This window comes from Hypanus sabinus, chromosome 10 (genome assembly GCF_030144855.1).
Source record: "Hypanus sabinus isolate sHypSab1 chromosome 10, sHypSab1.hap1, whole genome shotgun sequence".
Classification (NCBI taxonomy): Eukaryota; Metazoa; Chordata; class Chondrichthyes; order Myliobatiformes; family Dasyatidae; genus Hypanus; species Hypanus sabinus.
In genome coordinates, this window is record NC_082715.1 from 36,162,242 (window position 1) to 36,174,350 (window position 12,109).

Genomic DNA, 12,109 nt, shown 5'->3' on the forward strand with positions numbered 1-12,109 from the left:
GTCAGGATGGCCGAGCGGTCTAAGGCGCTGCGTTCAGGTCGCAGTCTCCTCTGGAGGCGTGGGTTCGAATCCCACTCCTGACACATTTTTAGTGTCCATAAATTTTTATCTAGAAATTAATGAAGGTATACTCCTGTAAATAATTTTAATTCCAAACAATGTCTAGAAATGTTGTGTGTCCATGACACATACAGGCGAAGGAAGATCTCAATACCTACAGACGGATAACTTGGAATCGCCAGGATATTGGAGCTAAGAAGCTTATTCCTATAAATGGGATTCGTATAGTCGCTTTATTGGTATATACACTGTGGGCTGAAGGGTTTGTTTCTGAGCTGTCTGACTCCCAGACTATAGATTGATTTCATTATATTTACTTACAATATTCACAAATACAGTTACAAGTCTTAGGTTTGCTGTTATAAAATATTTTTTTTTCATTTAAAACAAGTCAAAATAATGACTTAAAACTCAAGTATAAGTCGTATTATTGCTGTTATTTAACATTAGTAAATCATTAGTTGCCACTCAGTTACATACTGAAAGCAATAATTTAAAGGTGATATTGCTGGGTGGGGTGGGGGGAGTGAGGGGGTGCATTCCACCACAAATTTCGAATAATTTGTGTGGAAATGCAAGAGGCACGAACACTGGCCCTCCTCTACTGAGCCCCTGAAACTTAGACTGTGCCACCTCGAGAGTGATGTTGATGATTTCCCAGTAGCAGTTGATACCTGTATGTCCCCAAAAAAGCACAAACAATATGGAGTTCCATGTCACGTCGTGATTTTTCTTTGAAGAAAAACTTGACGAATACTTATCCCAGATTTTTTTTTTCTCTGGCAAGGACATTCTCTGAGGAGATGGGCAATAGTCTCGCCTCAGCTGCAGACATCCAAAGGGCAGTGTGAAGTCTGGTCAAAATGCCGCTCATAAACAAATAAAAATCAATAGAAAAGGCCTTTCTCATTGCTGACTTAGCAAGATCATGAAGCTTGTTTGAAAACGTTGGTGATGAGGCATTCTGTCAAATGACTGTGACAGTCTGCTCGGGGAGCCTGACCACTGATCCAAGGTTTCCTTTTCCTGTAGGACTCCATGACATTTTATTCAACTGCTGTACTGCATAATCGTTTTGTCGTCAAGTGTGTTTTATGGATAAGATGTTCAATGTGAAGCTGGTAGTGCAACATAACGCAATTAAAAGAAGTATTCAAGGCAGTATGGTCAGACCCATCCTTACAACAGGTAAGCGGGGCCTGGAAATAATCTCAACACCTTGAGCCACTTGTTGCAGCCACACACAAAAGCAGTCGTCACAGTAAGGATCACATTGTGGATATTTTGTCTCTTTGTTGATACATAGAACACAGAGTGATACAGGTTAGAAACAGGCCATACAGCCCAATTTATCTAAGCCTACCAAAATAATTGGTTTTGACAGTGGTACATAACCCTCTAGACCATTTTATCTTTATCTATCTGTCCAAATCTCTTAAGCTTTGTAATGGTATATGCCTCTACCATTTCCTCTGGCAGCTTCTACCATATACATCCTCTCTGGGAAATGCTTGACATTTGGGTCCCCTTAGTTTTGGTTTCTCCTATCCTAGAAAAAAGACCGGGACTAACTAGCTTCAAAACTTATAAAGATCTGTTATAAATCTCAATCTCCTTTTTCAGAGGGAAAAGCAGTTCCAGCCTATCCAATCTCTGCATTAATTTAAGGCCTCCAATTCAGGCAACATTCCTGTGAATCTCTTCTACACCTTCGCTAGGTTAATCATATCCTTTCTAAAGTGAAGTGGCCAAACTGTGCATAATACTTCAAGTGCATCCTAAACAACTTTTTGTGGAACTGTAACATAATCATAAGACTATAAAACAGGAGCAGAATTAGGCCATTCAGCCCATCGACTCTGCTCTGCCATTCTCAACACCATTCTCCGCTTTCTCCCTGTACCCTTTGATGCCCTAACTAATCAAAATTATATCAGCCTGTACATTAAAGATACTCAATGACCTGGCTTCCAGAGACACACATGGCAATGAATTCCACAGATTCACCACCCTCTGAGTAAAGAAATTCCTCCTCATCCCTGTTCTATATAGATATCCCACTATTCCCTCTGGTCCTAGACTCACTCACCATTGGAAATGTTCTCTCCACATCCTCTCTATCTCTATTCAATAGGTTTAATTGAAATCAACTATCATTCTCCAAAACTCCAGTTACACAGGACTAGAGCCATTAAATGCGCCTCATACGTTAACCCTTTCATTCCCAGAATCATCCCTGTGAACCTCCCCTGGACCTTTTTTTAATGCAGCACATCTTTCCTTAGTTAAGTGCCCAAAACTGCTCCCAAAAGTATGGTCTGCAAAATACCTTACAAAGCCTCAGCATCACATCCTTGCTTATATATCACAGTCCTTTCAAAATGAATTCTAGCCTTACTACAGTCGCAACCTGCAAGTTAACCTTTAGGGAATCCTGCATAAGGACTCCCAAGTCCTATTACACCTTCCATTTTTAAAATTTTCTCCCTGTTTAGAAAATAATCTACACCTCTATTCCTTTGCTGAAGTGCATGACCATATACTTCTCATACTATATTTCATCTGCCACTTTTTTGCCCATTCTGTCAAACTGTCTGCGTCTTCTTGCAGTCTCTCTCCTTCCTCAACACAACCTCCACCAATATTTGTACCATCTGGAAACTTCACCACAAAGCAATCAATTCTGTCATCCAAATTGTTGACATATAACATGAAAAGAAGTGGTCAATACCGATCCCTGCAGAACAGCACTGGTCACTAGCATTTAATCAAAATATGTCCATGCCCTGTCAGCCAACAACTTTCTATCCATGCTAGTATCTTTTCTGTAATACCTTGGGCTCTTACCTTGTTAAATAGCCTTATATATGGAACCCTGTCAAAGGCCTCCTGAAAATCCAAGTAAACAATCTTTGTCTATCCTGTCTGTTACTTTCTCAAAGAATTCCAACAGATTTTTTCTGACAAGATTTACCCCTAAGGAAGTTATGTTAACTATTTTATCTTCTTCAATTACCCCAAACCTCATCCTTAATAATGGACTCCAACACCTTACCAACCACTGAAGTCGGGCTAAATGGCCTACAATTTCTTTTCTTTAGCCTCCCTTCCTCCCTAAAGAGTGGAGTGGCATTTGCAATTTTCCAGTCCTCTGGAACCATTTCAAAATGTAGTGATTCTTGAAAGATCATTACTAATGTCCCCACTTTCATAACCCTGGGTGTAGTCCAGATGGTCTGCATGACTTATCTACCTTTAGACTTCTCAGCTTCCTCAGCACTTTCCCCTTAGGAATAGCAACTACACTCAGTTATGCCCCCTGACATCTCAAATTTCTGGCATACTTCTGGTGCCTTCCACAGTGAAGACTGACACAAAATGTTTATTCAGTTCACATGCCATTATTTTGTCCAATGTCTTTACCTGTCCAATGTCATTTTCCAGCAGTCTGATATTCACTCTCACCTCTCTTTTACTCTTCATATATCTGAAAAACTTCTTGTATTCTCTTATATTATTGGCTAGCTTGCCTTCATATTTAATCTTCTTCTCTCCTTTTGATCTTTTTGTTAGCTTCCATTAGTTTTTTAAAACTTTCCAATCCTCTAACATAGCTCTAATTTTTGCTATATTAAATGCCCTCTTTTTTGCTTTTGTGCTGTCCTTAACTTCCCTTGTCAGCTATGGTTCATCATCCTGCCTTTAGAATATTTCTTCATCTTTGGGATGTATCTAAACTGTGTCCCCTGAAGCTCCAGCCATTGTTGTTCTGCTATCATCCCTGATTGTGTCCACTTTCAAATTACCTTGGCCAGCTTCTCTTTCGTGCCTCTGTAATTCCCTTTACTCCATTGTAATGTTGATACATCTGACTTTAGATTCTACCTCTCAAATTGCAGGGTGATTTCTATCATATTATGATAACTACCTCCCAAAGGTTCCTTTACCTTAAGCTCCCTAATCAAATCTGGTTCAATCCAGAATTGCCTTTCTCCTAATTGGCTCATCCACAAGCTATTCTAAAATGCCATCTTGTTGGCATTCTACAAATTCCTTCTCTTGGGATCCAGCACCAACCTAATTTTCCCCAATCTACTGCATATTGAAATCCCCCTTGATGATCGTAACATTGTACTTATTACATGCCTTTTCTGTCTCCTGTTGTAATTTATATCGCACATTCAGGCTACTGTTCAGAGGTTCTGTATATAACTTCCATCAGGGTCTTTTTGCCCTTGCAGTTTCTTAACTCTACCCACAAGGATTTTACATCTTCCAATTCTTTCTAAGGATTTGAGTTAATGTTTTACCACCAGAACCACCTCACCAGCTTTGCCTCTCCATAAGACCCTAAGATAAAGGAGCCTGTCTTTCAACACAAGGTGTATCCTCGGATGTTCAGCTCCCAACTATAATCTTCTTTCAGCCATGATTCAGTGATGCCAACAACGTCATGCCTGCCAATCTCTAACTGCACTACAAAATCATTTACCTTATTCCATATATAGCATACATTCAAATATAACACTCTCAGTCCTGTATTCATCACCCTTTCTGATTTTGCCCTCATGTTACACTCAACTCATCCCACTGACTGTAATTTTGCCCTATCATCTGCCTGTCCTTCCTTGCTGTCTCACTACATGCTGCATCTACTTATAGACCACCTGCCCCATAATCAGCCCTATCTTTCCGGTTCCCTTCCCCCTGCCAAATTCGTTTAAATCCACCCCATCAGTTCTAGAAAATATGCCTGCAAGGATATTAGCCCCCCTTGGATTCAGGTGTAAACCCATCCTTTTTGTACAGGTCATTCCTTCCCCTGAAGAGATCCCAAGGATCCAGAAATCTGAAACCCTGCCCCCTGAACCAGATCCTTAGCCTCTCATTCATCAGTTCTATCATCCATTCTGCCACGACTAGTACGCGATACTGGGAGTAATCTGGAGATTACTATCTTCGAGGTCTATCTTCAGCCTCTTCCCCAACTCCTTATATTTACAGCACAGGACCTTTTCCCCCTTTTTACCTTTCTCATTGGTACCAATTTGCACCATGACCTCTGGCCGCACACCCTCCCTCTTGAGAATCTTCTCCACCTGCTCTGAGACCCTGGATCCTAGCACCTGGGAGGTAACACACCGTCCTGGCTTCTCTTTTGTGGCCACAAAATCCGCTGTCTGCCTCTCTAACTATTATTTCTTATCACTATCCCAACTCAATGCCTCAGCTGATAAAGGCAATCATTTCATATAATGTACTACCTTCACTATCCTGTCTATCCGCTTTCAGGGTAGTATATACTTGTAGTCCAAGGTGTTCCTGTAAAATAACACTCCTAAGGCCCATCCATTGATTGTCTATGTCCTACTCTGGTTTCCCTTCCCAAAATGCATCATTTTCCACGTGTCTGAGTTAAATTTTATCTTCCATTCCCTTGAACACTTATGGAGTTGATCTACTACCTGATGTAACCTTAGACATTTTCATCACCGTGCATTGCACAGGAAATTCCCAAGACATAAGGAAATCCAACTTTAAGCAATTATCTCATTTGTTCTTAAAGCACTTCTCAAAATGGTAGAAGTAATAGTAATAATGCTGATAATAATAATGATAATATGTATTGCAGTGTTCATTAATATGTGGTGTAGGTAGTGTTAGGTGAAATGAAATAATTATAGCAAATGTATGTAGCAAATACAGAGGTTACTACCTTGGAGGTCCAGCTCGGCACCCTCTTTCCTAACTCCTTATTCTGACTGCACAGGACTTCTTCCCTCTTTTTATCTTTGTCATTGGTGCCAATGTACATCATCATCCTCGTTAGGTCGCATCTGGAATTTCCATTTGGCGGGTGATTTCCCTCCACGCCGCTCTGACATATTGGGAAATCATGTACTCGGCAGGTTGCAGCAGTGGTTTGCCATTGCCTTCTGCCAGATGAGCTTAAAGAGATCACCACCTCTTGCAGTGGACGATCTGGACGTCTACGTGTCTTGTCGTGCTCTTAGCATTCCACAAACGCCTGCTGGCCCGCCTTCTTGACCGTTGGACCATTAATTGGTCTCCTCTGCTCAATCTGCCAGGGCCAGACTTCACATACTGGGACAGGCAGATCCCCGACCTCACCGAGGGTCGAAGACCTGTCGGCTACCTTCACCTGGTTTGGCCCGTCTGCCGAGACGGTTTACCGGGGTGTGGCCGCTGTGTGTGCTACAGCTACTTGGAGCCACAGGCGAGAGCTGAGCACCAGGTGGGGACCAAAGGTGGATGAGCAGGCCCCCCCACCAGAAGAGCTACCCCTCCCTAGACCCCCCATACACTCCAATGTGTATCATGACCTATAAAAAGTGGCTAATTCTGACTTATGGAGAAATTGACTTAGACAATTGTCATGAACGAACCCTAAAGCAATCCATGGACTGCCTGTACCATCAATTTTGCACAAGTCATGCTTTGTGTTCCAAATTATGAATAAATATACTGAATAATAAGGAACCTAGCCCTAATCTCTGGGGCTCACCACTGATTCCAGACCCTCAGTCCAAAAGAAGCCTTCACTACTACCAGGCCAATTTTAGATCCAATTTACTATCTCACTCTGGATCACTTGTATTCTAAACTTCTGGGCCAGCCCATACATTGAAGTTCTGAGGATGTGCTTCAATACTAACCCCCAGGTGAAGTGGGAGATATCCTGCATGATGGCTATGGCGCAGTTACAGGGAATGGGTCACCTCTGCACCACCACAGCAATGAGAGCATCTTGCATACTTGGTTCTTTGTACTCGCCCTAGTGCCTGAAATAATCAGGGAATCACTGAAGTCGGTGAAGGACACAACAGATTATTTGAACTGGCTGCCAAGGAACATGGTCTCAGTTATGCTCTGGGTCAACCTGGTCACATTAATCTGCAAACCGACAGTGAGCCTGAGAAGACTGTGATATCATCTGTATGTAGGGAGAATCTGACCTGAATGCTTCTTCTTCCTGGATCTGTCACCGCCCCCCCCCCCCCCCCGTACCCAAGCCCTTCCGATGGATTCAGCACACAAATAAGACAAGGGAGCCTGACTCTATTTTTGATCTGGATGGTTTCCTACTCAATGAATAGCACTTAAGTAGTACAACAGTTAAATAAGATTACACATTCCCTCCCCAAGGTAATATTGGGGAGGAAATCCATAATATGCATATGTGAAATCCTGTCTAAGGTCTGAGCTTAATGGGCAAGCGCCTTCCTGTCCTGTATGTCGGCAACTGCATCCCTGAGCAGTGCAAGCTGTAAGGTATCTTCCTGTTAAGTGTGGGACTGACTTAGTCCAGATGAATCACCAGGCCTAGGTAGTTTTGAATCAATTGGCAATGGTCTTGGACAACATTTTGTAATCCATATTTAACAGTGCGATGATTTGCCAGTTTCTAATTTCTCCCCTCTTTCCTGGTTGCTTGTAGAGAAGACTTACGATATCCTTTCTTATCAGTTCTGACGTGCTGGCAGCTAGAAGCATAGTATAGCAGTTACTTTAAAACAAACCAAAATGACTCAGAGACTAAGAATGGGGAGTTGATACTGTCCTGACGAAGGGTCTCGTCTTGAAATGTCGACAGTGCTTCTCCTTATAGATGCTGCCTGGCCTGCTGTGTTCCACCAGCACTTTGTGTGTGTTAGTTGATACTGTCTGATGTGATCTAAGCATGACAAAGTTCTAAGCCGAACAAGTACATTCAATCCTTTAGTAAGAAACCAGCAAAGACCAACAATCTTGTAACAACAAAAAAAAAGAAACTAAAGCTAATAATATAACAAAATAAGCAGTCTAAGTGTATTCGAACACAAATAAGTATATTTAAACGTCAACAGTTTTAAATGGTCATTAAAAAAATACCATTCCGGTTGCCTCTGGTTCTAACCTCAACTAAAACTGACCTAAAGACAATTCGGGAATATGAAACTATACTGTTCATTTCTACCACGCCCAAACCATGTGATAAATTATTCATAATAAATGTGCCGCACAAAATACAATACAGACAGACAGAAAATAGATACGTTGCTCCTATACATAGTGTTATGTACCTCCAGCAGTTTCAGCAGGTTATGTACCTGTTTCAGCCCATTCATTGCGACTGAAACAGGTATACCAGGAGAGCCAAGCTGCCATTTCCAGGAACTTACTTATTTCAAAGGAATGTCCCAATATCGTCTGCTTGTCCAAGACCAAGACTCTCCCACGTACTGTCACCTATCAAACATCCATGGCAGAGAACAAAAAGCTCTGGGAGATTTTGTTGTATGTGGGCTTGACGTCACCATATAGTCTGGCTTACTAGAATCTGCAGATCTTTAATGTGACAGGCAAGGAGCCCTCCACTGAAGGCTGCTCCCTCGGTGAATCTTCTGAAAGAAGAAGTGTTGAGTGTGTTTCATCCTGAGTGGACTCTGGCTTGGAAGATTATCTTGGAGAATGCCAAGGTACAAGGCTTGCTGGCTCCTTAACACTAGTATCCAAAATCCACCACTACCAACTCCACAATGAATCCTTTATGCATTCTTCCCTACTGTTGGCATGCTTTCCTCTGCTCTCTCTTGCTTTTTCAACATCCTCTAGTATAAATATTGTGATTGCTTCCCAAAAGGAGTGAGGGTGATTCTCAAGCTGCATAATCTAAATATCCTTGATACTTTGGGGGTTAGAAGTTTGACTTTCATCTTGCATATCCTTCCACCAATACTCCGGTCTTTCTATCAGTGACAGTCATCCCTGAGGACACCGACATTGGCATTGAAAGAAAACCTATTCAGGACTGAAATGGCCTTTGCAGAAGGAGGTATTGAGTATAAAAGTAGGAAAATTCTGAGACAGCTTTCTAGGATGCTAATGACCCTGTGCTACATATGATGCTGGTTTCATATTTGAGGAAAGAAAAGCTTGATTTGGTTGCAACTGGATTGATTCCTGTGTTGCAGGGTTTCCTGTGTGAAGCAAGGTTGAGCAGGTTAGCCTGTATTCATTGGGATATAGAAGAATGGGAGATAACCTTCTTAAGACAGGTTTGAAAAGTTAGTTGACCTACTTCCACTCCTGTTTCTTATGTTCTTGTGCAGGATAGGGTGTTTGTCTTTCATATGCTTCTGTCAGGGAGACTCAAAGTATTTGGTCCTTTTTCAAAAACTTCTCTGTCAGTAGGAGTGATCCAAAACCAAGGATTCTCATGATTCAGTGAAAGTGTTACATTTTTCATTGAATATTTGAGGTAGTCTTTGGATCACTTGCTTTGTCCTTCTCTTCAAATTGTTTGCCACAAACAGTGCTTATTTTAAAGGTTTGTTGTCAGGTATATAGAAGACATGTCCATCAAAGTTTGTTGAACGTGATAGTGCCTCAGAGTTGCAGATGTAAGCTTGGGAAAAGCTAACTTCATTGATCCACCTTTGGTCCTGTTGGATTTGAAGAATTTGCAGAGGCAGAACTGCAGAGGCATTTCTCCAGTGCTTTGAGGTAACTATTAGGTTGTCCATGTCTCTGATTCAGACAGGAAGACAGGGATCAATTCTATCTGGTAGGCCACAGCCTTGGTGCCAAGTATGAGATCTTTGCTCTTTCCCATAGGTGGATGAAGGTTGTGGTAGTAAGGTTGCAAGTGGTAGTATATTTGATTATTTATGTCTGCACTCTTTAAGGGGTAGTTCCTAAGATACAGGAAGCAACTTTAATAGGTCAAACCTGTCTATTGAGTGCAGTTGGTGAATCTAGACTTCTGAGTACTTAATGTGGGGCACTCTTCCATATGTCAGTAAAGGGATCAAAAATAATTAGCAGCTCAGTCTTTAAATGTGCACTGTAAATTATTATTGGTATAGATTTATTATTGTCATATATACAGTGAAAACCTTCTCTTGCATACTGTTTATACAGATTAAGTCATTACACAATGCAGTGAGTAAAACAATAAGTAAATCAATAACAATGCAGGTTAAAGAGTAAGACCTACTGAAAAAGTGCCATGCAGGTAAACAATAGAGTGAGTGCAAGACCATAATGAAGTAGATTGACTAATGTTGGTGAAATTTCTTTTTTGGAATGGAACTGAGAAAAATCAAAGAGTTTTTTAACTCATCTTGTAGATGAGCTTGACTTCAGAGAGAGATGAAGGTGAGGAAACTGCAGTTATCTCAAATCTTGATGGTCTACTCTTCATTTAAGAAATGGTGAGGAGTGAAAATAGAAGCTGAATGTTACTGAGGAATGAAAAAATGTTTTGTTACTGCAACAACAACCTATACTGCTCAAGGATTAGATACTGTGGAAGGAGAGAAAGATAAAAATTATTAAAGAGAATATTATGTTTCTTGACAGGACCTTTAAGATGTTCAAATAGACAGTAAGTAACAACATGTATGAAAACAATACTGTTCGTCGTGTTACAGCATTGGTTGCCTGGGTGAGGCACCTCCAGGATTGAAAGTAATCCTACCTTTATCTTGGGCAAGGGTCAGTTCTCAGCACTCAGCATCAAACTGTTCATTCATCAGATTGTTCACCATGGGACTTTCCCATTGCTAGATTGTCTGCCAAGTCTGTTGAAAAAAAACAATAGATGTGCTTCAGAATTAATTAACACTTTGAGACATACTAAGAAAGTAAGAATACTACATAAATTAGATTTTTCTCACCATATTTTTGACACGTGGTCAGTATCAAATTGCAATATCAAATTTAGGAGTTAGTCCGATGTCTACTCCAGTTGTCAGTTTAGTAGCTTCAATACAATGTGTATGGAAGTACCACGAAGAGGGTTCTTCAATCCATTAATTGACTAAAGTTAATTTACCTGGGTGATGAAGAAGTTAGAACACACACAGAAGGATAATTATTGAGGTCTTACCTAATAGGCACTGAACCTTAGGAGAAATGTTAAAATTAAAGTGGAAACCTAACATGATTCATAATTCATTGGAATCACTTTACACAAAACATCATCACACAACACATTTACTTTGGTTTAGCCATGCCATTTGAACTTGTGGAAATGTTAATCACAGATGTATCTTTTAAAGAGAGGAAAATGAATAAGATACAGGGTTTGTATTTGAAGTTGTATGGTGACAATGGAATCCATGGGTTAATTATGATCGAGTACAGATGTCTTAAGCAATAATCTACTTTGTTCACGAGATAATCTACTTCACAGGGGTCCAGCAAAGAAGAAACTACTAGGAATTTGTAAATGAAGGATTTATAAATTTAGAGAGTTACGTCAGTGTTTTGCAAAAAGTAATTCATTATCGTGAGAAATGTAAAAATTCTGTGATTTGGAATTGCTAAGTGTATTACAGCCTATACTTTTGTATTTCTCAAAATAGAAGCTTGGCTTAGCTCTGTTTCAGATCAGTTACCACGTGGAATGAAGTGACACTGCAGGCAACAATGGCTTCATAAACAAATTGAGTGGACCTGCAATTCTAGGAACCTACGTATGTAAGATGTCAGTAATAATTTGCAGGATTTTGATACCTTTGATAAGAAGTATTGTGCTACAGATGGTGCAACTATCTTATAGTTCCAGCAGCCTGGATTCAATATTAACCCCTTCACCCACAACCCCCCCCCCCCCCACCCTCCCAGTGCTGTCTGGGTGTGGTTTGCACATCATTCTTGTATCTGTATGGGTGCTTTTTTTTTAGCCTGGTGTACCAGTTTCCTTCCATATTCCTAAGACATAATTAAAAGTCAATTGGCTTCTGTAAATTGTTGTTACTGTTGGAGGCTGGATGCAAAATCAGGAGGTTTTAAAAGGCAGGTATAGCTGACGAGATTAAGGTGATTGCTCTGAGAGCTGGCATAGGTTGAATGGGTCGAATGCTTCCTTCTACGTGTTAAAAAGACATATAGAAAGATGTTTTAGTTCAATAATATATTTATTGAATTGCTTTTACTTCATATTTCATTTAGTGATTAATGAGTTAATTTCCATTAACATATATAAACTGAAGCATATAAAGTGTGTGTTGTAACATACTGCCTTTCTATACTAATGCTG

The 12,109-nt window shown here is 40.5% G+C and overlaps 1 non-coding gene across 1 annotated transcript; it reads left to right on the forward strand.

Annotated features, from left to right (window-relative positions):
• trnal-cag (transfer RNA leucine (anticodon CAG)) lies at positions 1-83 on the forward strand. Its single transcript has one exon. It is a non-coding gene; the product is annotated as a tRNA-Leu (tRNA).
• The last annotated feature ends 12,026 nt before the right edge of the window (positions 84-12,109 follow it).